Consider the following 26,812-nt stretch of genomic DNA (forward strand, 5'->3'; position numbering starts at 1 on the left):
AAAATATAATTATGCAACAATGATTATTCTAATACATAGTATTGTCTCAATATAATATAAATTGAAATATACAATACATATATATGCAATGAATAGTAAATCCTTAGAATACAGGAATTCATAATCTAATTATTAATATTTTAATAAAAATCTAATAATAATTAGATCCCATTAGATAAAAAATGTTCCATTTACTTATTTATTTGGATTTAGCCCCTCCACCCTCCACTAAAATAACACCAAACGCAATAACAACCAAAAGCACCAATAAAATTCAATATTTTGTAAATCTGAATTCAGCAAAGTTCTCATTGTCAAAAGAATTTTCCCTGGTAATTATTTATATTCTTTTAATATTAGAACAATTTCTAATATTAGAACTTTCTTTACAAAAACCTACAACAATCAAAAATTACTAGCATCATTATTCATTTTAAAATGCACAAATATATTTTTTCTGTGTTTTACTGTGTGCTTTTTAACCTTAAGTCTGGTTAAATGTGTATTTCATCAGTGTTTAATAGAAGTTATATTTTAAATACTCTGGAACACAAACTTTTCCAAGTCCTAGAATTTGCAGATTATCAATAACTTCTGACTTAATGCAAACTCTCACTAACTTTTGACTTAATTTCCTAATCTAAAGTTCAAAAACCATTCAAAGTTTTTCTGTCATGTCTAATAAAAAAAAAAAAAAGTCCATGTCAGAGAGTTAAGAAAGAAGACATGGGAAATGTGTGTCGAACTAGCAGATAAAGATTTTCATTTAAAATAGTGGAAAGAAATTTGAGGAATCTGTATTGTTATCTAGACAGGACCATCGTAAATTGGCATAATAAATGAGCATGTCTTAATTACTCAGGAAGTTCCTGAAATTAGAATCATAAAGCTGTCCTTCAGAGTAGGGACTTTCGTCTATTCCACCATGCAGACCATTGGAAAGAGGTAAACAGGACATTAGCATTTCACCTTGTCCTTGGCATAGCATGCCATTGTTACTTAGAGTAAAAAGCTTTTTTGCTTAGAGAATGCATTTTTATATGTGGATCTAATGACTAATGTAGCCAGCCTGAAGTCTGATGGGAGCCTTTTAATGCTGTTCCAAAAGAAATGAAAAACAGTAGAGAAAAAAAAAAGAAAAAAAAAAACCAAACCAAAAACAATCAACCAACCCTGATAATGACACTGTCTTTCAGCTAGTTTGGTAGCAGAGTTTTTACGGCTCTGCAGATGAGAGATAATTTTAAGTATACTTCAAAAATAAGGCAAAAAGTACAGTGATTCCATGGAATTAATAAGACATATTCACAGCAGAAAAGTAACTGAATTATGTCTATTTTTCCCTGCCTTATACATAACTCACTGCTATCCTCTTCCTTTTTCAGAAATACTGGCATGAAACAAGATATGGTGCTTTTATTTCTATCTTGGTTAGCAAGGCTCAGTCCTGCAGAAAAACCATGAAGTTGATTTGTGACATCACAAATAATGTTCCATGTAACAGTTCTTAGCAGATTTTGAAATAATTTTTGAACAATAAATCAGAAAAAGATGGGTCATCAGCAGAAAAGTCTTAAAAAACCTGGAAAAACATAAAAATGGGGAATCAAAAGTGATAAAGAATTATTTAAAGCTAGTTTCAGCAAAGGCCTGTTTTCCCAAACTGTGTGCCACAAATATGCAGTGTGAATGCATATTCCATTCCTGTAAATATTTATAATGCACAGGCAGAATTCCCTTTCTTACTCCACCATTAATAATCAATAATGCTAGTGGTATATCCAGACAGCAGTAATACCAGTAGGGCATGGTAATGGCAATAGTGAAGGAATAAATCTTTTAATATTACAGCAATGATTGTTTCCAGTGGCTCCTAAAGTGTGTTTAATATTATATAAAAGTATAAAGAGAATGGTAACATATGTGCAAAATATAAAACTTTCCATTATCCCATATTTGCCAGAATTCACCAAGATGAATGTTTATGAGCATCTCCATAACACTCAATAAGGAATAAGTCCACAAAAGGTGCATTCAAAATGTGCACTGTTCAAAGATGGGCAATTATACCACATCAAAAAGGCATTTCATTTAAAAAAATTAAAAAGGCAAAATAATAATAAATAATCTCTATTTCCTTGCCAGAATTTCAACTCAGTTATTCTGCTGCAAGTGTGGCTAAAATAAATATGGCTATATAAATAAGTCATAAAATCCCACACATTCCAGCCTTCCTCTTTTCACTTAACATGAAAGATGAGTATTTTATTTCCAAAGTTTGGTATTCTTCTTCTGCAAACTACTGAGCATAAAAACCACAAAACCCATCAGTCTGAAAAATTTTAGCCAAAAATTAAGCACTTAATTCTATCTGTAACCACATTTAGGCTAAGATTATCACAAAAGCAAATACATTCAAGGAAGCTTTGACTTCATACAACCAGTATTACTAGGAGATGTTTGGCATTGGTCCTGCAGCAACAAACAGTTTAAACTTCTGCCATTTGAGGAGTATACGTGTTCATAGTCATATCTAATTTTAAACACAGTACTGATATACAGAAAGAAAAGTTTTCTTCTTAGTACAGAGAATAGAGAAAAGCAACAAAAAAGAATTATCATAACTTATTTAAAGATAAATAATAAAAACAGAGGGCAATGTTCATAAACCCTATCTAGTTATACTCGACAATGAGTCAAGTGTATGTAAAATTACATAAAACCATGTAAATCTGAAGTAAAAGGGATAGCGTTTGTTAGCTAATGAGCTTTACTTTTTAATCTGCAGAGCTGTTGAAAGGAGAGGCATTTCAGAGCAAAGAAAAGTCCACCATATGGTGCAAGGAAAGACGCATAATAATTAACCCTTAACAAGGGAAGCGCTGCATGCAATCAGCTTATGAATTCTCTCCACATTAGCTAGGTTTCAAATGGTGACATAGTTTTAAACAAAGAGAAATCTGGAGGCTCCCCAGCAGCCCTCCTCAGGAGTGCTGTGGCTCAGATATCTCTGTGCATCAACAGCTTTTTCCAGGCTGGGGAGAAAGATTTGATTTTTACACCTGCAAAACTTCTGTGTAAATATTTTGTTTTGATTCTGTAGCATAGATGGGTAGAAGAGGAGCACAGAGTAGAAGCAGAATGTTTAATGGTCCTTTTGGAGCATGCTGCAGTTCAATGATTTGATTGCATCCACATGCAAACAGAGGGGCAGGAACAGCAACCCTGGGCTGCCAAGTGGGCCACACGTTCTGCTAATGCTCTGATTGAAGATATGTACCCTTAAAGAAAAATACAGTCGTTTGCAAGGCAAGACAGAGGGGATTAAATGTTAGCTCTACTCCTTATCTCAGGATGACATCTAGGGTAAAGCACAAAAGAGGGGAAAAAGCCTGAAGAGCTTTTTACAATACAAATACATTATTGCATTCTCACTTCAAACACTTCAAGTATGATGAATTATCAGGATTTTAATATTGCAAGCAAGACCCTAAGAGAAAGAAATTTGTACATTCCAACATATCAAAATTAAAACATCTGCAGCAACATTAGATGTTTAAACTTTATTAATTTTTTCTAGGCACGTCTGGATTGTAAGTGCAAATGAAATGTCATCCTAGTCAACTCTACCAAGCATAGTAAAATTATTGCTATTAACACACACACATCGTTTCTTAATAGTTTTCTGGTGCCTACCATCAGGGATATGCTTTCTGGAAAACAGGTTTATGTACTTTGACAGATGGGGAGGATAAATTTTTTTTTTTTTTTTTTTTAAGAGGATAAAAATTTTTTGTATTCATACGAAAATGTTGAAAACCTGTTTGCAGCTCTTAAATTTCAGAATATTCCCTTATGAAAATTGAAGAGGATTTGGGGAGAAAAGTAGGATCTCATTTCAGACAGCATAAATAGACAAAGCGCAAGGAAAGCTTTCTAAAGATATTTTTTTTAAAGAGACAAAAAACCAGGATTGAAGCACAAAGCAAGTTGAAGGGATGCAAGCATACAATATATTCTTTATCTTCCCTGAAACGGTTACTGTTTTGAAGCCTTTGAGGCTTAATCACTAACGAGTGATGTGCCATATGATAACTCAAAGCCCCATCTCAGGATCTACCCACACCAAACCTTTATTACCCCTGGAAACTTCAACCTACTTCTCAATGGCTCACTCAACTGAACTCACATACACTCTGCACTGGCAAGTGGGAAAGCTTTGAATAAATGCAAAGACAGAGCTATCCAAGCACTGCCTTTCATTAGCAGGAAGCTTTAAATAAAAAAATGCAACTTCCACTACCCTTTCAAGCTAAATCAGAATTAATCTAATTTGTTTTAATGCTGAAGAGGAAAAAATCCCCCCGAAAAATCCCCAACATACTGGGGGAAAGAAGAAGTGAAAAAAGGCAGTGGAAGATGTGAAAGAGAGATGAAAGAAGAGAGGTGGAATCCACAAAATCGTAGCTGTGAAATCCTGGCCTGCAGATTAACACAGCCCAATCTGCAATAAATTCAGGATATGATTTGCTCCAGCCTCAACAATTAAATCAGTCTGAATGCTACTTTATAAATCATTCAGTCATTTTTTAATAAGATGAGCTTCTGGCAAGATGCTTTCCCTCAATCCCTCCTGGAAGAGATTACATTTTTAAAATCTTTAATTTCTGAAAGTCTTCAATATGCTAAAATATGGGCTGCTCCAAAAAGCAGCTTTAGCTCTGTATTTCAACAAATGAATTGAGTCTGAATACACAAAGAGAAAGATGATTTACACTCACTGTCTCCCACAGATTAGTGTGGGGCAAACAGAAATAAACAAAAACAAACAAGTAAATAAATAAATACCAAACCACTCTTTTTCTACATAAGCCTTGTTACTTTGCTGAAAGGCTGATTCTAATACAAACTATCACAGAGACTGTTTGTTGAATCAATGCTTTTTTTACTCCTGCTTCCAGGAATGGGCAATACTTTAAAGCCAAATTCACCCTGATACAACTGGGTCATACTAGATTAGATTCTCAGCTACCCGGAATCAATCATTTACCTGAAATGAGTCACAAAGCCACAAAAAGAGTTTTCTGCTTTTGATATTTTTCCTTGTCATTTTCTTCCTGAAAGATAGCACTGATAGAAAATAAATCATATATTTAGAAGCTATGCCATTCTAAACAAATAATTTCATTTTCTGATTCTGAATTTTTTTAATCTGATGCAAGAAAATGGTAGGAGAGGTAAACACATTTTAATCTACTTGTAAATAAGTTCAGCTCTGTAAATTCTGAAAACCTGTGCTTAAACTTTCAGTCAAGTGAAGTCAATATTTAAGAATATTCTGACTTTTGGTTACTTATTTTGTTAAAAATGGTTGTTTTGTGGGATTAAGTCCAAATTAAGTAATCCATCTATAGTCAACTGCCTGCTTTAAATCTAAACTACTACATTCCTGTACTCTAACTATATTTAAGAAGAACACAAAGTAGATATATTTGCCCTTTATATTAGAAGTATTAGAGGCAAAGGATTAAAAACTCCCCGTAGCTATGTGTAACAAACATTAGACAAACTTTGCTCAGGGGAATGCTAATCTAAATTACTCTGGGTTTACACACAGATGCCAGTGCATTTGGTGGAAAGTTCTCTGCCAAGCATTTCTAGATTCTGCTGCATTCTCCCTTTCAGAGTTCACTTCTTGCAGTTTGGCTCTGTCTCATCAATCTCATACATGCCACAGAGGGAACAGCATAGAGGGAATCCATCTAGAAATGAATACACCTGTTGCACATTAACTTCAAGGGGAATTTTATTACAGTTTGTCCTTCCTCAGCTCTCCCTTTCAAGCCTCTGGCTTTGGATAGTAAAAAAGTGAAGCACTGAAGGCATGACCTGTGTGTGTTTACATACAAATTCTTAGGAAGAAAGGATTAAGTAAAAGCAGAAACCCTACAAACATGGTTATTAACTTTTCATTATATAGTTTTGTATTTACAATCCCACCTAAAAATGAGATACTATGCATAATTTTCTATATAGCCTGGGCATACTACTCCTTTTTTGGCAAGATTTATTCTGTAGACAAAAGCAGTCAATTCTACAAGACTTCTACATATTATCAAGGCTTAACAGATAAGACACACATTAATCCATTTCACGTCCTAGTATCTGTCTGAGGTCCAAGATGCTTCAAATTATATATATTGGTAGTGGACTGTTCCTGTTTTTCAGCAGGCTTTTAAATTATTTGGAAAACTTAATCTCTGCATATCTCAAGGTGTCTCAATATATTTAAAGACACAAAATTACCACCACCAGGGAAAAAAACCCAAAACAAATCAAAATGAAAACACAAAAAACCCCCAAACAAACTTAAAACTGGTGCTATATTAATGACACTTCTAAAGAGTTGTCTCAATTTAAATCAAACCTGTTTGGATTCCATTCAGTTGAATTTATACTAAGAAAGCTTCTTTTGTAAGAGAAAGGTTTATATAAAGGTACATAAATGCTCATCAACAAAATATTAGTTATAGGAAAGAACCACACCATTAAAATCTTATGGGTTAGTGCTGTAACTTAAGCACACATTTGGGATTCTTGGGATTTACTCTCCAGAAACTTATGGTCAAATGGTCTTCTTTACCTTTTCCTTTACTACACAGACTTCTTTGATGTGAAACTGCACCAAGCACAATACTTTAAAAAAATGTGGAATGCATTGTCTACGTTCTCATGACAAACTCACAGGAGGTATTGTTGTCCACAAAAATTGGATTCATTACCCAGAGTGGAACAAGCCAAAAATTAGACACTCAAGAGAGACATTGATAATTTATTTCAGAGTTGTACAAGCCTGGCTGCTCAGTGGTATTCCCCAAATCAAACACAATCACTATTAAAACTTTTTACTATTCATAACTTCAGCAAAAAAAGGAATCAGTGTTCAGTGGCTACAAGTTATATAGTCGTTTTATTGATAAGTATTCAATCTATTGGTTACTGATTCTCTCTTTTATCATGCTAAGCAGTCCACATGTGCAGTCGTTCTCTCCTTTTGAGTCAGTGGTCCATGACTCCGTGTTCATGATCTCCCCCTGCCAGAATTGCCTTTTACCCAGCTGGAGCTGATTTCAGCACAGTTACTGAGTTGGCCTTGTTAGTTTCTTCCTTATCTTGGGAGTTCTGTCAAATGTCCTTGTGGCCTGTAAATTTTACATTCTTTGTGTCCATTATCAGTGGGCGTCCTTCTTCCCAAGCTTTTTTAACCTTCCTCTAGGTTTGAGATCATTGAACACATCAAGCCCTAAACCTTAACAAGGCAATTCTACCAACAAGTAATTAGTATTTCTAACACCTGGACATTACTTACAGCTTGTTAGCTGCTATTTAACACATTAAATCTCCCTTCTTGTTGATTAGGCTTGAAAGTATACAAAGATCAAACACTAAAGAACAGCCTTTCTTAAGAAAATTTTACATATTCCACATTTTGGAACAACATGACTGATAAGTTTGAGGGTTTTAGCTTTTTTTAAAAGCCCTAATCAAACCTGCAGGGGCAGACTTCTCTGCTGTGATGCAGCCAATAGATTCCAGCAGCATGACAGAAAGTGCCCAACAAGATATGCAACCAAGTGCTGAGACCCTAACAAGGCCCCTATGATTGCTACTGCCAGCAACATTTCAAGATTAAGTCAACAGTTAAAACATTGCACCCAGTTAGTTTTATTAAGTCAACACTACAAATTTTTAAAATGTGAAGTTGCCCTTCTGCAGTCCTCATTTTATAGGTTTTTTATTCTGAATAACCTGACCAAAGGTCGTAACTGACATTCAGACTCAGAAGGGAATATGTACAGACACTGGAACATTCCTGAAGCAGCAGGCTATCATTTCATTAATTCATTATATGTGCCATTTAAGAAGACCCTGTCTAGGGATAACAGGGATAACACCCCTGAGAACTGCTTGATTGAATTCACCAAAAGATTCAGACCAATCCTTAAATTCTCCCATCCTTCTTCTTGAGGGCAATAAAAGATATTCAGGAAGAAATTCAATTATCAAAATCCTTTCTCCTGTGCTTTTCAAAGAAAAAGCTCAACTATTAAAATACCAGGTTGCCTCTCACAAGATGAGTCTTCAGTTGTTTGCACACAGAAGATATGAGTCATAAGCTGAACTAGCTAAACACTTACACATATTTTGTTATTCACTTCTAATTAACTGTTCTTCATCCCTCCTCCTCAATGTCCCCAAAATATTATGAAGAATGAAATAAAAATTTGCCAAAGTTCTCTTGATTATCATTCCCTCTTTAGTTTCAGGAAACAGAAATTGGTCATAGCTGCAATATCCTAGACAAAATTTCTGCATTAAAAGATGGGTAAATCAGACAAAGAACACAGACACATTTTAAAACTTCATAAAACTGAACAGGGAAAGTGACACTCATGTCAGCTCTTTGTACCACTCTTTGAAATGTACAACTCCTTTGCAGCTGAAACTGCATGTTCCTTGTCTTCCTCCACCAAGCTTTTCTATACTCAGCTTCCCTTTCCATTACATAGGCCCAGACACTAAACCCAAAATTGTTAAAAATTTCTATGCTATTAGTTCAAAAAGCTGCATACAATGCAAACATTTTAAGAGGTAATCGTGCAGTTCCATCCCTTAAATTGCTGTATTTGTATAGGAAGAATGGATGTTTGTGTATCAGAAACACTATGTTGTTACTATGACTGGAACCCTCTAATATTTGAGCATAATGTTCTCAGGATGTTCCTAGGAATGCAGCTATCTTGTTCTGATTGCCAATAAAAATTATCTGTGGATTGAATCGACTTTAAATGAAGACAAATATTAGAAGGCACAAAAAATACAATTAAATATACTACTCCGATGCTGGGAAGAAGAGAAAACCCCCCCAAACCAAGGAACATTTAAGATCCTCCTTGTAAGAACATTGAGTTTATTCAAAAAGAAGCTTCAGAAACTTCTCTTGCAACCATATTGTTTCTATGGAGTGAGTATTTACATTCTTTTTGACAGACAGCATGAATTTGCTTTCCCTGCTATCAAGTACACATAGCCTGACCAATAACATGATTACCAATCTTTAGCTCTTTATTATAAGCTATTTCCTTTGAAATGCTGAAAATCTGATTTAAAACAGATTTATTTTGGTCTTCTTTTTTAGTTTTAGTCCTCTAAAGTCCAGGGAATATTGACATCTCTGAACACAATGGATAAACATTTTAAGAAATGCCACTTCCATTGAGCAACAGCTTGATTTACATATTCTGAAATTGGGAAGTTCTCCATCTCTAATGGAATAGGCTGAAAGAATCTGGAGATATGTCTCCTTGGCTGACACATTTTGTAGACACTTCCTCTATTTGGTAATATGTTGTTTAATTTCTGAAATTTCTTGAAACCAGAAACCCTATAATCCACATAAAGTCTGACAAATCATCGTACTTCTAAGACTAGAAACAGATTATCTGTGTCACAAAATTTAATTCTCTGTTAACTACACTGCAGACAACATCATGTGGTCCCGATATGAAGATTAAAAATACTGTAGAGTTGCTGCTTTTTTTTGGCTGCAAGATTGTTCTAGAATGAGATGCATGCATTTTTAAATTAAGGAGCATTTCCTATCTGCCTTTCTCTTGCTAAACAAGCTAGGTACTTTAATTTCTTCTCACTTAGGGGAGGCAAAATGCATACATCTAACTCTGATAAAGTGTTTGGGAGGAGTTACTAAACAATCTTTTAGGTAGGAGAGAAATCTGAGTGGGAGAGAACTGTTGCCTAGGAAGCCTGATGCCAGAAGTGCTGTGCTGAAGGGGTAGGAGGTAGAAGTGACAATAGGAGGGGAAGGAAGTGAAGGAAGCCAAATAATGCAAATTTTGATCTCTCCCTTACCAGTGGTATGTGATAAAACCCAAACAGAAGTGTTCTTAAAAGGCTGCTTTCTGGACAGCACACTGATAGATACAGTTCTGCTGAAAACAAGTTCAGAGTAGCACATCACAAAGAAGTGAATTAGGTCTCACTCCTTTTGTCTTCTTCTGCAGCCCAGGCTTCTCAAATGGTGCAGAGAGGTAGAATGTATCCAGGCAAATTACAATTCCCTTTTTCTGCACAGCCTACCAGCTGCAGAGCAGAAGTGCCAGGATGCTCCTGAAGTCTGCTTAAGCCCTGAGAGTTCCCCTTGGAGAATCTGCCCTATGAGAAGAACAAACATCTGCCAACGTCAATGCAGTGATACGGGGAATAATGCTGCTTTGGCTTTGCATGTATTTTTTTCCCTCTGGTTTTAACCTGGTCTTGGCAGCCACACGCCTCTTGATGCACTTTTAGAAGGATAAAATATATAGACTATTTAGAGCAGGTGATAAAAAGAGAGAGAAAAAAAAAAGTAGAAGGGAAAATAGGAATAGAGATGGAGGCAATTTGGCTGAAAGATAATGTATGGCATTTCCAGGTGTCTATCCAAAAGATGAACCATATAGCAATCACATGGTCTTCAATTTCTGATACTTTAGGTTAATGCACTCTATGTGTTTAGCTTAACTAGTCCATTCTATTTTTAAAATAATTAAATACTAAATTAAAAAAAAATAATAAAACAAAAACTCACATCAAGTATTTCAGTCTGATTGAATGATTAACACACAAAACTTGAGAGTAGAGATGCTTGAGAGTATACTCTGCCAATGATTTCTTTTCATATCTTCAGCAACAATTGAAATCTCTCCATCAGAAATTTCCAGTGCAGCACTGGACAATAATTATTACCCTTATTTGTGATAGGTATGAAGATTGGAAAATAATCAGTACATCACATTTTCCTAGGGATTTTCCTATACTTAGGACATGAACCCTACAAGGCATATCTCTGTGAAAACATAGTATAATTACTGCATTAAACAAAAAGGTCATTGACTGACCCTGCTGTGTGTATTTAATAAGAACATTTCTGAAAGACCATTGCTACTTTTGTATTTAGCAACAGTGTGTGAGGCAGTGAGATTATCCTTGCTTTTCTACACTCACCAGCAATTTTTCTTCTCCCAAAGATAACGACCATGAAAAACACTTGCTTTCTTATACAAAAACTTTATTATTTAAGTTATTATTATTATTATTATTATTATTATTATTATTATTATTATTATTATTATTATTATTATTATTAATATTATTATTATTATTACTATTATTATTGTGTTTTGGAAAAATGTGTTAGCTATAGGTTCTACTATGACTAGTAGACAATAAAAACATGAATCTGAAAACATGAGATTTATTAAGTTCATTATACCTTTACAGACTAATTTTCTAATTGCAGCAGCAGCACATAGGAACAGCTGCTTTTAGACTCTAAATGAATGAATCCATCAAGCCACGATTGGAAGGTTGTGAAAAGGCTGTTTAGTACTATAAAAAAAGCTTTGGTTATCAGAACAAAACAAATTATGCTAATCAGGGTGAAGATTAAGCTTCCTTCAATTTTGTCCCAACTTACTCAAACTATCAAGATTTTATTTTATGCAAATAGTTATAACTGAGCATGCTGACACATACAAGAAAAATAAACAGCAATTTTTAAGTTATCAATGCCTATTTCTACTTCAAAATATATAAAAGGATATAAACAAGCTAGTTTGATATGTCAAACAGAGAGAAAGATGAGGAATGAAAAAAACCCTCTTATCCACAAAGTGGGAATATGAAAGGTCAAATTTACTTTTTTTGTTTGTTTGTTTTTTACTATTTTACTATAATTATTACAAGTTTATTAAAACTATCTATGAGTTTGGCTTCCTGAAACACAAGGAGAAACACAGCCTTGATTTTATAAGCAAGTCAAAATGTGAAAGCAGAAGTACACAGCAACTCTAAATCAGCACTCTATCTCCTGCTTTCAAAAGAACATTTTAACCCTTGTTGCCTTGAAAAAAGCAAACAATAAGGAGACAATCATGTCTCAGGGGTCAAGCAACAGGACAAAACCATGAAATTTCTGTTTCAATTGCAACGAGCTCAAATATACATTAAGACTCTTATGCAGCAGACTGGTTTACTTTATCCACTGACTTCTATTGCATTTTTCCAGGTACAGCCTATTGTTGTAGCATTAATGGCCCCATACCAAAAGTAAATCAAATGTATCAGGGTATGTTTGGAAAATTGAAATTAAATTGGTCTCTGCTAGGGCTACAACACCCCTTTCAATAGTATTCTTTATGTAAAGCACTTTCTTGCTCAGAACATATCCATACTAATTCTTTATGAATTGCTATATTAAATTTTAATTTTCAGCTCCTAATTGTAACAAACAGATAATACAAGGACTTTTATTCTTTCTCTGTTTATAGTAGCTGGACCAACTTCCAATACTTCGGACTCTTTATAGAACACTGCTTAAATATGACCATTTTCCTAATTTAGATAATTCCTATTGGCTCTGTTATCAACTACTTTGGAATACACTTCTGATTTCAATACCTTTCTGAAAAACCTAAATCCTTCTGGCACACTTTGTAAAAAAACTTGTATGGAGAAAGATATGGTGTGAAGTCACTATATATAGTTTCTTATCTATTTATACTTTAATATGCACCACCAGTTGTTAGTAAAAACTGTACTTGGATTTAGCACAAATTCCACCTGCTAAATTTTAGTTTTATGTAAGCCATGAAAATAAAGAAATGCAGCTGAGATCACACAATTCCTTTCTTTTTACACCTGCCCTTAAAAACTACTCATTTATTAAATGCTGGGTTTCACTAGAAATTAAGACCAAATGTGGTTTTAATAGTGAAATTTTAGTAAAAGTATGAATTAATTTTAGAGAAAATGTATGTATCCATGTTATAATTTTCTCCACTGAAAAAGGAACTCCAAAAGATGAGCTTTATACCCCTTCACTCCACCCTGGGGAAGAACAGTTATATTAGCTTTTTTAAAAGGAGTGCAGCCATTAGTGTACAAAGCATTTTTGCCAAAGTTCATTGCACAAAGTAAGAACATATCCTCTAAATTTTCATTCTATTAGACATCATGGAATATAGTTTTCATAAGTAGGTGATAAAATGGCTACATGTTCTTGAAAAATCAATATAGAGCTCAAACTGAAAGATAATGAAAAGAAAAAACGTGGCATATTCTTTCAGGTTATCAGGTTTATCTATAATATACTAAACTGCATAAATGCCAGAGTAAAAATATTTTTGACCCAAAGTTCTATATTAGTGGTAATAAAATTTAGTGCTCTGGAGGCAGTATGGTCCAGCACAATTAGTAAAGCCCTGAGACAGCACTAAAATATTAAAGGTGAGATGAGAATAAGCTTTCTGCCTCATAGGTCCCCAAAAGAACCTGGACATGGTTAGGGGATAATCCCATTTGTAAGAAGTTCCCTATGTCCCTCACACCTACTATAGAAACTGTGTCTTCTTTCCTGTGGAATTGGCATGAGGTAAATATGTATGACAAACCCACTCCCTTATAAAACAACATGGCTTTTTATCCCCCATGCCGTTGTTTCACCATCATTAAATTTGCATAATTATGGCCTTGCCCTGCAGTCAGGGAGTGCACTGGAGTGCACAAATGCACACGTGCTTTAAAAAATGGACATGGCTGTGATATAAAAAGGGACTTCAACAATATGAATGTTTGCTTAATTTTTATTTACAGGTACAGTCTATGACTGAAACATCTTTAAACGTTGCTACATAATAATTTTCTTTTGCAACTTTCCTAAAAGTTAGAAACATGACACCTGAATTCTGTATGAGCTTATATTTCCAGGAAGCCTAGCTCAGTGAAATGCAGGATTAGGATGCCTTTCTGGCACTTTTTCATGTTTCCCAGGCTGGATTATGATGGAAATTGGAACGGTCCCCAGGAGATGACAGCTGAGGGGAGGGGGGTGCTTTCTGTATTATAGCAAACTCCAAGGATGCCCTAAGGTAAGCAGAATTGCTCAGAGTTTGCACAATGCCACATGCTGTTATTCTGTTATTGAAGGCACCATTACATTTCAGTACACTGTACATTCACAACCCACTGGCAAAGAGGTGACAGGCATCACTGGTCATCTAGTAAAGCAGCTCGGCTCCCCTTACACTGCCATTTATAATGCAGCCATTTTATATGCCTGGAGAGATGCTTTTCTCTGCTACCTGTGCAATGACAACAAACAAAAGAGTCTGCTTCAGAATATACATGCCAAAAATGAGGCAAAAATTCTTCGCTGCCTACAGGATAGTAATGTGCATGAATAAATCTCACTTCCCTCTATGTTACCCCATTTGTACAGGAATGTCACTGGAACAGATTTCTGCTCTGCCAGTGTTATCAAATGTTGTATATTGTGGAGAAGAAAGAAACATGTTCCACTTTTCTTTACAGCCCATGGTGCATCTACAACATTTGGGAAAAGCTTGCACATTAAGAAAAATTGTTCTGGGAAAAATATTAATATGATGAAGAAAAAAAAATAATCTGTTTATGCTTTAAAAAATCTAGTTCTAGAAGTAACACTGAACTCAAATAATCCTTGGTATAAATATATGGCATACTATTAAGCTAAGGAGAATAATATCCTACACTGTTATAAGACTTTTGCATGGCCAGGACCATAGAAATTGTATTTCATATTGTTCATATTAAGCTTGTTCTGAGGAGATTTAATCTGAAATGCTTGTTTGAAAGGAAGACTTTGGTCTCTGAATCCATATTCTTCCTTTAAGTCTCCCTGGCAGTGGGACTCTCTCCCACTGTTTGCACAGTGCCTGGCACAACAGGACATCAAATCTCATTGTGTGCATTAGACACAACTGTAAAATCATTACTGTCTATACATATCTGTTCCATCTTGGTTCCTCACACCCATTCAGACCCCCTCTCCTCTCTCAAACCTCCAGCTGAATGTTCTCGTGTGAAACAAGAGACTACATTGGTAAATATGAACTGTACAGATTCTGAAATCTGCCAGCAAAGCATACATGGTAACTAAACATCAGCAGATGTGTGTTATTTGCTAACTAGGCCTTAAACATCAATACAGTCTGGGTTATGTTCTGCACTCCTCAGGCTATTTATTAAAGCATAGTAAAAGCAAATGCTTACCTGATTTGACTTTTTTTAAATATTTATTTTTAAACTTTTAACTTCCTGCTGGACTGAATTTATAAGGCCAAAGTAATAAAAATTAAATACATTTTCTGCTAGATGATCTGATCAAGCACTCTCTTTCACTTCCAGTCATTCCTGATTTTTAGCATCTTCAAGCCTGACATCAGTTTTGGATGCAGCTAAATGCCAACTATCCCGATAAACATGTACACTACCAGCTGTGGCTCCATCTGCTCAACTAAACATTTTCACACCAAATTTGCCAGGGAAAAAAAATATTGTTTTTGGAGTTGGTTTGTAACAACTGAAATATTAAAATCTTAACTCCAGGTGGCCCTTCACTTTTCTATTTCCTCTGATTAATATATTTAGCAGAAACAACCATCTATTTATAGTCTGCCTCAAACCCACAAAATCCAACATAATGAATTTGGTGCAAAAAGCACAGATAAACAAAATGTAAAACCAGAGCTGATAAACCTTCACACTGCCTTTTGCAGAGCCCTTGCAAATGCCTCTGTGACTGTGTGACCTGATGAATGTGCAGCAGCAGCTATAAATAGCTCCTGGTCCCTCTGCCCCAGCCTGGAGGCAGGCAAGGCTGGTGTCTTTGTCAGCCTGCTCCCAAAGCACTGCAAACCCAGAGTGGCAATTGTCACTTCAGTACATTGGGATGATAGCTGTAGTTTTTCAGAGCCTTTCATGAAAACAAAAGATGTCCCCACCCGCTTTTTTTTTTTTTTTTTTTTTTTTTTTTTTTTTTTTTTTTTTTTTTTTTTTTTTTTTTTTTGTGGAGGAATACTTTTAGTATCAGTGCAGACACCATGCTACCAGAATCCTGGATGTGCTACCAGTCTGCACTGACTTCCACCTGTACAGACTCTCAAGTCAAAGCTGTGTACTTCCCTTTGTATCAGACAGAGATCTAGCTCCCAATCTGTTAAACTCGTCTTGCCTTTGAACAGTCACATCTTCTTAAGCAAAGGAATAAAAGTCCTCAAGAAATGGCAGAAAAACACTGTGAACATGGTTCTTGCTTGCACTGTCAAAATCATGTTAGAAAGTTAATGTGGTAATGAGAAGGCACCAGAAACAGCACCTGCCACTGTGCAATAAGCAATATAATGTACCAAGTCTGAAATAGGAACAAGGTTTGGACTACACAGAGCCAGGGCTCAATACTTTCTCCTTCTCCACTGGGAACCTGACAGAAGGTGTCCAGTTCTGTCATTGTCAAAGCTTGAGTGGCTATTGTGAAACATGGACAGCATAATGGCTCAGCCAGAGGAGAATAACCCCAAGAAGTCCATGTATTTATGTTTCCTGCTATACCTGTTAGGGCCTGTACCCTGCTCCTTATGAGAGTCCTCAGCTGCACATGCCAGAGTCCTGAGGTAATCTTACACCTTCAGGAACAACAGTTTGAAAATAATGGATAAAAGTCTATGTAACTTGAAAGACCAGCAGCTTCAGTCATCAGCTGGTTTGTGCAGTATCATCTTAAAGGCAAGACCAGAACAACTCGCCACTCCAGCCAAGGCTTTTAAATAATTGTACCAATATAAGAAGTCAGAAAATGGCAAAATAATCAATTTTATTAGAATGTGGTTTCAAATTCAAAGAAATCCTATTGGAAACTCAAGAAGGATGAAATGGTATGACGCTTCTCTTAATTTTTGTTGAAATCCCAAGAGTAATTTCATTGAGTAATGCAAAAAAATTTCATGCTAAAGAGACATCAGACCCATTTAGTTGCAAAGTACTTCACAACTAAATACCTTTCTGTTCAAGAAAGTTAAATTTTATTTTTGATATTACACCTTCTTCTTTTCTGTTATACATATTCCTTACAGAAATGAAAGAGAAAAAAAAAAAAAAACCACCCTGCTACATCTAATAATTTCTACTAATTAAAAAGAATGTCACCCAGGAATGCACTATAAGTAAATATGGCAAGCAATTAACAGCTTACACACCACATCAGAGACTTCTGAGCTTTTTTGATACAGCTTGCTCATGATTTTGGTCTGAGTTGATTCTTGCTATTAAACCCTAGTACATAGGAAAGCCAGAAAGTTTATTCAGCTGGTAAAATTAAAAAAACACAAATTAAAGCAGTAATGAGAAAGGTATCAAGATTCTGCAGAAAGATGCAGCTTTGTATGTTTTATTTTTTCTGTTCCACTTAGCAATCACTTGTCTAAGACTTGTCTATCTGCAGGTGATGCAAACGTGTCAGTGGAAAACGCATTTATCAACTAAATTAATCACCTAACTGTTCTTACTAGAGATTACACATTGCCACCTAGTACTTACTGTTGCTGTATCTAACAAGTTAATACAATTAAACTGTGAAAAATAACTTTCTTTCTCATTTTTGACTGAAGAAACATTACCAAAAATCTCAATAATAAAACTAATTGTGAGACACATGAGTGCCAGAACTAAACCAAGTATTATGAAGTTATATGCAGAGGCACATATACATAAACCACTTTATTTCCTTCTGTAGCTCCAGTTTCTCCAAAAGAAGTACTACTAGCATCAGTCGAAGAATAATGAAGAAATACGTTTTTGTAAAACAAAACAAAAAAAAAGTTATGAAGAATTTTAAACCAAGATCAATATCCAGCACCAAACAAAAATAATTTGGGTTTTCTTTTGTTTAGTAGCCAGCATCTCTGCCTGCTAGTTAACAGTAAGAAATAATACTTAGAAAAAAATTATAACATTTATTTAATGACTTCAGTATTTACTTTGGTGTAGATATTGCACTATTATCTATGTGACTTCGAAAAAAAACCTAATCTAGCAGCTTCTTTAGAAGTAAAGCCTATGATATATCAAGTTCTCATAATAATGATTTCCCATCTATGCAGTAATTTGTTATAATTTGGCCTATATTCACTTGAGTTCTTTGAGCTCTACTAGTTTATAAGCCAGGGATATTTACAAACACAGAAGCATATACATATATATAATATACATTCCTCATCCTTTCTCAAGAAGGAGGGGAATGACTAACTGAACACCTAAGCTTCAAAGTGTTTTTTTGTTCTGCTTATGGCTGTTTCTGTGCAACTATCAAGATTGAAGCAAATCCAAGAAATTTGCATCACACAGAGAAATAAAGCAATATTTTGATAGGCATCAGATTCCTTGGGAATTAACTCAGAAACTTTGATGCAAACTGTACTGCTGTATGCTCTCTCCTACAGATAAGCCTTATATTTTCTGTGAAGAAATCCACTGAAGAACTTCCAGCAGTGAAACTATCAAGCACTGAGACTTCAGATAGCCTTTTAGATATCTGGGCCCAGGCCAGAGAGTCTTGAAGATAAGAGTGGAGACTGCAGTTAAGCCTAATTCTCTGAAAAGCCAATGTAAGGCAGTCTCATGTGCTCCTGGTGGTCTGAGCTGCTGCAACCTTTTGTACTAGATTACTTTCCCTAGCCAGCAAGAGCTTTATGCTGAGATATACTGTGCTCCTATCATCCAAGGGAGAAGAAGAAATGCAAGAATAGCTACACACAGGTGTAGCATCCAGCAGGATGAGGTCAAGTCTCTTATGCAAGAGGGAAGATGGAGTTTTATTTACCAAATGCCGCTCAGTAGCAGCCTTAGGGCTGGCACATAATACAGAAATACTCCTCAATTATGGAATGCATTGATGAAAAAACAATATGTAACTCTCACCAGAATGTCCTACACTGGGGCCTGGAAACTCACTGAATTGTCACTTTATTCTGTCTGACTCATTTAGGTTCAGTTTCAAACAACTATTCTTTATTTCTGTGCTGTTTTTTGCAATCAGTTGCCACCACAGTGAAACTGGAATGGTTACAGGCCTCAAAGGACAAAAGGAAATGTATGTGATCTGCATATTTCTCAAGCATACCATCTGACCTGTTCACACAGTAGCTGAATATAGATGCCAAAAAGAGTTAGCAATAAAATTGATTCTTGAAAGACACCGGAATGAAGAACAGAAAGGCAGTCTGCCCTGACTGCTGGTTGGATGTGTTTGTCTGGGAATAATGCCAACCATTTTAGTGTATTACTTGGGATCCTGCTACCTCTCTCAAGCAAGAAAGTACTATCTCATGATCAACTGTGTTAAATGATTCAGATATGTCTAAAGTGATGAGAATAGATGTCTGTATGGTGTCCACTGACAGGAGCAGATTACATATGCCACTAAAACATTTCAAGTCCTCCTTTAAATTCAGATTGTACTGGATCTAGAATTTTATCTTAATTTAGTTAATGCAGTTGGCCTTTGGCTAGCTTCTCTATGAGCCTGTAAAGAGTTTTACAATTATTTTGTGTCTGTATGTGGGGACAGACAAAGAGAGACGATTACAGTTTGCTCTAGGGTGAAATGTGGAACCTCTTATAGAGCACATGGAAATGCTACACAAAGATTTGGGACAGGAAATGAATAGCTAATCCAACTGAAGCTACAGGAGGAGTGACACGGATGTGAGACAGAATTATTCAAACTGAAATTTGCTTAGGACACTGAGGTTAATGCCCCTCCTCTTGAAAACTGTGTCAAGGCTGCAGCTGACAGGACTTCAGGGGTTTTAGTTCATTTGAAAAGCAACAAATCTGACTGCAAAATTTTTTTTCTCCCACAAGGGACAATGGGGTCTGGCATAACAGAGTAAGAAAGAACTATCTTCTGAATCATCCTCAGCACTTCTTTCAACATTTGGACACACATTGCAGGTATCCATTTCCAGCAATAATAATCCCCATTATGACTCAGTATGATAGGTGAAAAGAAACAGTTTAAAGAAGTGTAGCTACAGTGACCATGAGTCAAATACTTGTGTAATTTAACACTGCCAACTAACAAACAAAATAACAACACACAGCAAACTAAACACTGGAGAACGTTTACTGAAAAATTTCTATGTTGTTTACTTGCAATTTAAGTAAGAGTGGTAAATAGGTGAATGAAGGTTATTAAACCATATATATATATATATATATATATATATATATATATATATGTGCACACACATATTAAAAAATCAATTTCATGATGTTCAAAGCTGTAAAAAAAGTACTTCGACTTTGTGGGATTTTGCTGATCAATCAAGAATGACAGATCAATTTGTTAAAGGAAGAAAAATGGATTCAAAACCCACAATGTTTTAAAAGCAATTCCTTTCAGAGCTCCACTTTTTTGATAAATTAACTATGATCAGCAATGAAGAATTCCATTTTCCTTTCCATCAAAGCTTCAAGTAATGATATATGCTAATAATAATAATAATAATAATAATAATAAAGAATGCATATAAGCAATCCATGCCAATGCCTAAATTTCTAGAAGTAGCCTCTAATTTTCAATTACTTGGTTTTTGTAACTCACATAATGATTTTCAGAGATATCAATTGCCCACAAGTCCAGTGACATTTCAGTTATGCAGTAAAATAATTTTGGCAAGAAGTCTGGTAGGTGTCTGCTTTGTTGTGTCCCTGAAGACTGACTGAGTAACCTGGTGCAACTTGAATTTGTGTCCTATTACCACAACTTCTTTCCTGACCCTTTGAAAGGAACAGCTCCTCACAATAATCACTGCTGGAAATCAGACCATGGGCATCCAGCACCAGAAGCATTCAGATAAAACACATTTTAAAACCTTGATCATATTTCTACATAATCAGTCAATTATGTCATTACTTATAATCTTTAATCTTAACCCCCTCCTCCTGGGGTTTCATTCCATAGAGCAAATTAATGATCCTTTGCAAAGCACCATCGTATAATATGATTCCAAACTTCATTTCCACACCTTGATTATGACTGGCATCTTCTTGTCTCACCTCCAGGACGGTGCTGAGTCATTAGCAGCACAGGATATGAGAGCAGAAGTTTTAACATTAACAAAGACAGGATAAACACGATTGTGTTTGTTCCAAAGAGTCCCTTGAACTTAGACACTACATAAGACTATACTACCATTATCTGTGGCAGAAAAATCTTTGAGCAACTAGTGCAACACAAAGGCAAAACTTGTTTAAATTGCATTATAAGGCCATTTACCGTTAACGATCATACATTTGCCTTCTGGGTTTGAACCACTGATTAAATACTACCCAAAAAAAAAAAAAAAATCTAATTTAAAGTCATTTAACTGTAGTACCAATGTAAAGCAGTATTTCCAAGTACTCATTTTACTGACTATGACATGATTTGTCCTCCCACAAGTTGTAAAGAAGTGTTTTGATGAAAAGATGGTGAAGTCAGAATACAGTCAAATGGATTTCTAGCACCCATGAGGCAGAACTTACATATTCTAAAATGTTAACAAATGCAACATTCATTTAAAAGTAAACAAACTGGGGATAAGTCATTGCTCACCTTCTAAATTTACGCTATCCAATGAAACAACACTTACTCTATGCTTTATCAGTCTTGACATCAATATTAAAACAGATATTACCAAGTGCCATAATTGTTTATACATCCCTTCCAGCTATTTCAATGTGAACAGTGTCCTCCTTGTTTCTCTATCCTACACACAGTGATTTCATAATCTCCAGTTCACATATCAATTACCAGACTTGTGCAATCTAAACAAAATTTTTTCTTTTCTATGTCCAGCCTCTCTTAAGCAATAAAAAAATACCACCATCAAATTACAGGTGAAACGTTCCTGAGAAACCAGAGAACATAAAAAAATATATTTTCCTAATTAAGAAGGTAGGAATGGCAGGGTACTTTGGGATCACTGTCTGCAGTCACCTGCCATCTAAGGAAACCATGTGATGTCATTCCTTCCAAAAGAATGTCCACACTCCATCTTAAAATCAGATTATGTCTCCTATTACATTTCCATCAAAAGACAGTTTCAGAATCTCCCTGGTCTGATGGCTAGAAAAGTTAAAATTTCCAGCCTAAATATCTCAGGGTACAAAGCCAACCATTTGTTTTCCCATCTGTACTAGGTATTTTGTTAAGCTGGCATGTCATTCCTGATTGTTCCCCAACATTCAATCCCAGAGTATTTCTGAATACTAGTAAAATCTGAGGCAGTCTCTCTGTGATTCCTGTTGAATCTCTACCAGGTGAAATAAAGGCAACAGAAGAAAATTAGGCACTATACATAAACATTGCTCTGTGGACTAAAAATAAGGATATTCTTAAAGACATGGAAGGAGCACACTAAACCCAACAGTTAAAGGAGGGATCTGAATCTCCTATTTCACCAGTTATGGTATAGTGCTAGAACAGCATTTCTGAGTCACAGCACCCTATTTAAACAGAAGGCTTAGCCTGTTCCTTTCTCAAAAAAAAAATCATGAACACTGGCACACTCAGGACAGGTTTTCTGGCTCCCAAACCCCTACACACTCCAGTGCCAAATTAAAGGCAGATGAAAGGAGCTATGTTTTCAGCTGAACAGGTCCAACAGCTTTGCTGTTTCTCTTGATACCTTCTGAGTCACCTGACTTTCTAGAAGCAGAGGGTGAAATTTCATACTCTTCTTGATCCCCTCCTAATAAGGGGCTACTGATAAAATATTCTGGCTCTCCTGTCTGCTCAAAACGACACTACTCCATCATTTCCTTTACATGAGATCTTTGGAACAAGTCCTGAGAATAAGAGGAAACTGTTCTCTTGCCTCCTTGCCACTGGAGTCGTGAGTACCAATGCAGGACCCAGCACTCAGCACACAGGCCCCTTCAAGCACTTGGTTTCTTTTTCAACTGTGAAACTGAGCTAATTATCAGTTCTTAATGTAGTGTTAAACTACCTATTTCTCCATGCTCACAGAGATGACCACAGTGCAGATGCAATAAAAAGAGGGTCAGGTCTGATGAAGTCCATGCTGAACTCACACTGAAGAGTAAGTTATGTTTTACAAGTGGTCACTCTAGCACTTTTCAGAAGGAAATAAATTTGCCAAACCCCAAAATGTAAATTACTTCACCCATGTAAAAAAAAAACAACAAAAAACAACAAAAAACTAAATCTGAAGTATAGATGGTTTCATGACTATTTTTTAAAACTGATCTGCAGTTCATTGTCATTAATCTTACAGCCATTACAAAGCTTCTGCTTTCAAATTGTTTTGTTTTTGTTTGTTTGTTTTTAAGATCAGTTGAAGACAAGAAAGCAATAACAACAATACAGCACCTAATGCCACAAAAGTGAAGAATTTGCTTTCAACTCTTATAGGAGTCTAAGCCTCATCTGTTTCATTTTTCATCACAGTTAATCTCTGCAGATATTACACTATATTAAATCTATACTACAGCCATATATATCTTCAGTTCTTCTGTTCCATGTATGTTCATGACAAAAACAAACAAAAAAAAAAAATCCCCAAATCAAACTCCCCAAGATGTCTCATGTGATGAAGATATGTGAATAGATTTCTTTTAATTCATAAGTAGTTACCAAAATCTAACTATGCTTATGTTTTGCAGTACTAGATCTGCCTGGCTGTATTTTAATGTATAAACTCCAAGCAAAAAAAAAATTAATCATTTTACCCACTGTACCCTTGTAATCATATTACATTCCTACTCTCTTTTTTCCCTTTATACCCCTCCCCCAAAATAGATTTAATAATACAACTAGTGTTAATCACCTAAAAGGTTAATTTCCCGAAAGGTTAAAATGTATTTTAGAACTGCAATTTCAGCTGCTCCTAGTATGAAATTACACTTGAGACAATTCAATGCAATAATCTACAAATGTGGGTAACAGTTCTGTGACCATACTTTTCCAACACTGGCTTGCATTTCAGTGAAATCTGTAGGCAACAGAAACTGACAGCTATGGAATATAATTTAAAAATTAGTATTCTAACTCAAAATGGATGCAAGTTACAAGCAACCAAAAAAGAAAAAAAACAAAAAAACCTTTAGAGAATTCCCCTGGGCAAAAGAGAAATAATAATGCATAACACAAGCTTCTCTGAGATTTTTAATATTTTGTGTATGTGCAAATAATAATTACTGATGTCTATGTAGTCATTAATAATACTGTCAAAGAAAATCTTGTTTGTAGTTGAATATATTTTTTTCTTCAAAATTCAAAAATTATATCACCTATTCATTTCAAGGTTAACAGAATAATGCAAATTCATATGGGTCCCTGATGATCAAGGTAGGATTAACATATTTTCACCTTCTCTAATAGAACTGCTTTGGTACAAAATACATTGTTCTGCACTGTCATGATGTATGGCTCATATTTAGAAACCTGACAGTTTAGGAGTGCATTATGGCATTCCATTAAACTGAATACATTTTTGTGCTGCTCAGGAAAAGATAAAGAGGCCTCAATTCCTGTCTTCTTTTTAAAGAATAATGACTTTTCTCACTACTGTAGTGAAAATTTTAGAAAATGTGGTATTTAGTGCACTGCTAAGTTCTACTCTCTGTGTCTCAAAAACCATGAGGATAACTCTTTATTTCATATACAACCTAATTTTTTTACAAGAACATGACTTATTGATAGAGATGTCAGCTAAAACCCTCAATTACAACTGCTCTAACAGTAATTCTGACAACCTTTGGAATTCAGCCTATAAGAGGACTGTGATGTTTCATCTTCTGAGTGATATTCATAACTTCTGTAATTGTAAAATTCCAGAAACATTGGTGATGCACTGTTACTTGACTAAATAATGCTGTCACTGACATAAGAAAGAAGGGAAAGAAAACTGGACTAGAAAAACAGGTGAATCTTCATGTTAAAAGAGATATGTGCAAAGACACCTTATTCCCATGGTGACAGGACATTGCTAAGTTGTCTACAATACCCTGAAATGTAGACAAGGCATTAGAGATTTATCTATCCTTAATATATTTGGGGTTGTACCACTACAAAGCCAGCTATATCATAAATGTTATTAGCCCATTGTTCAAATGCAAAACATTACTTCAACAAGAATCTAGAGGATGCTTTAAAAATAGTTTATAAATTAATTTTTTTTTTCCCTTGGCAGTATGCATTTTACCTCCTCTTCAGTCTTCTACCCAAAGTTTTCAAAATCAAGGAACAGCTTTCAGAAGATCCCTGTTCTCCCTAGTGAGAATCATAATTTAGCTGATCATTAAGAAAAGCAAAACGTTTGTGCATGGCCAGAAGAGGGGACCATACCACTGGGTGCAAGTCCTTTCATCACAGGACCCAAAAAGGTAGAAGTTCCAAAGCTTCAGCTGGGCATCTGAGTTTCTTTCTTCCCTTATGACTGAGTCAACAGAATGCAATGCAAAGCAAGAAAGTGGCAAAACAATCACAGCTTCACACAGCAAATGTGTGAGGAAGAATGGTGGCTTTGAAAATGTGTTGAAGAAGGAACGAAGATTTGATGGTTCTGACTTTGCTCACCCTTAGCTGAAGATGTGGCAAACTGTCCTCTGTGTTTGCACCTAAAATTCACTCTGTGATTACATCCTAATATTAGTGGCTTGGATTTGCTGAACAAAGATGACTTTAACTATATTTTTTTTAAAAAATCCCCAAAATAACAAAATTGATCCCCAAAGTTTAGTATCCTCTGCTATTCTTTACACCTACTTTTGTGTTATCTTAGAGACAACAAGGTTTAAAATTGCAGCCATTGGAATAGAAGCTTATGTCCATATGTCTGAACAAACTCTGGAGCTTTAATTGTGTTGCAATGTGGCAGAAAGGTGGCACCTAAACTTTATAACACTTCCATAAAAAACAAACCCAAGATCCTTCCACATGAAAAGATACAAGAGCAATGGTGCTGATTCCAAAATTATTCCTCTCATTTGGAGCAGTGGGGTGAGAAAAAAATATTAACCATGAAAATGCAGTTTAATATGACCAATCTTGTTATTTTAGAGTACTGGGGGGGAACAGCTTATTAACTGCAACACGGTCCAGATCTTCCCAGATGCAATTAGGGAATGAAGGAATGCATCAGTGTTACAGTTTAAAAACTGCTGTATTAAAGATGTGGTTTTATCCTATGGAAGACTTTCCTAGATAACTGCGGAAAGGGTCAGGTTGCCAAGAAAAGTCACAATTATTAGTTATTAAAAGAAAAGTTCCAGAAAGAACAAACTATTTCAGAAAGCTCACAATCTCAGGACTTTTTTAATAAGCAAACACATTATTAAAATATCCTTAAGGGTTTACTCTGCTACCTGCTCTGTCTGTCTGAAAGCTTCAAAACTCCTGGTGAGATTTGGTTCTTTCATATGCAACACTGGCAGCTACCCAGTCCATCCAGCAGAGCTGCAGGAGAAACAAGGTTTCTCAAAAAGCTTGTGGCACACTGGACTAGTCCTGTTTAAAACCTCTCTTTAAAATGTAGAAGGATTTAGATATAGAGGGATGAAAAAGTCTGTTCAGTGAAGTTTAAAAGAATTTTTAAAAAAATTTGGCCATCACTGAACAAAAAGTACCAATACCTCTAGATTAACATGAAAACAAGGACTTAATTCTATTTTACATTTTAACTAGGAAAGGATATAACCCTCCAAAAACCAAATAATGGAAGATGGATAACTTTAACCTATCTTCGTATTTATAAAGCCACTAGCAAAATAGTATCTGAATGCCTCACACTCATTAATGGATTTTTCCTCACAATGCTTCTTTGATGCAAAGAAGTTCTATTATCCTTATTCTTCTAGTGAAGAACAGTGT

General features: G+C 35.3%; 1 protein-coding gene across 6 annotated transcripts in view; it reads right to left on the reverse strand.

Annotated features, from left to right (window-relative positions):
- EPHA7 (EPH receptor A7) overlaps positions 1–26,812 on the reverse strand; it is a 151,925-nt gene that overhangs the window by 53,829 nt on the left and 71,284 nt on the right. The gene's annotated exons all lie outside the window — the stretch shown is intronic.

Source organism: Erithacus rubecula, assembly GCF_903797595.1.
Source record: "Erithacus rubecula genome assembly, chromosome: 2".
Taxonomy (NCBI): domain Eukaryota; kingdom Metazoa; phylum Chordata; class Aves; order Passeriformes; family Muscicapidae; genus Erithacus; species Erithacus rubecula.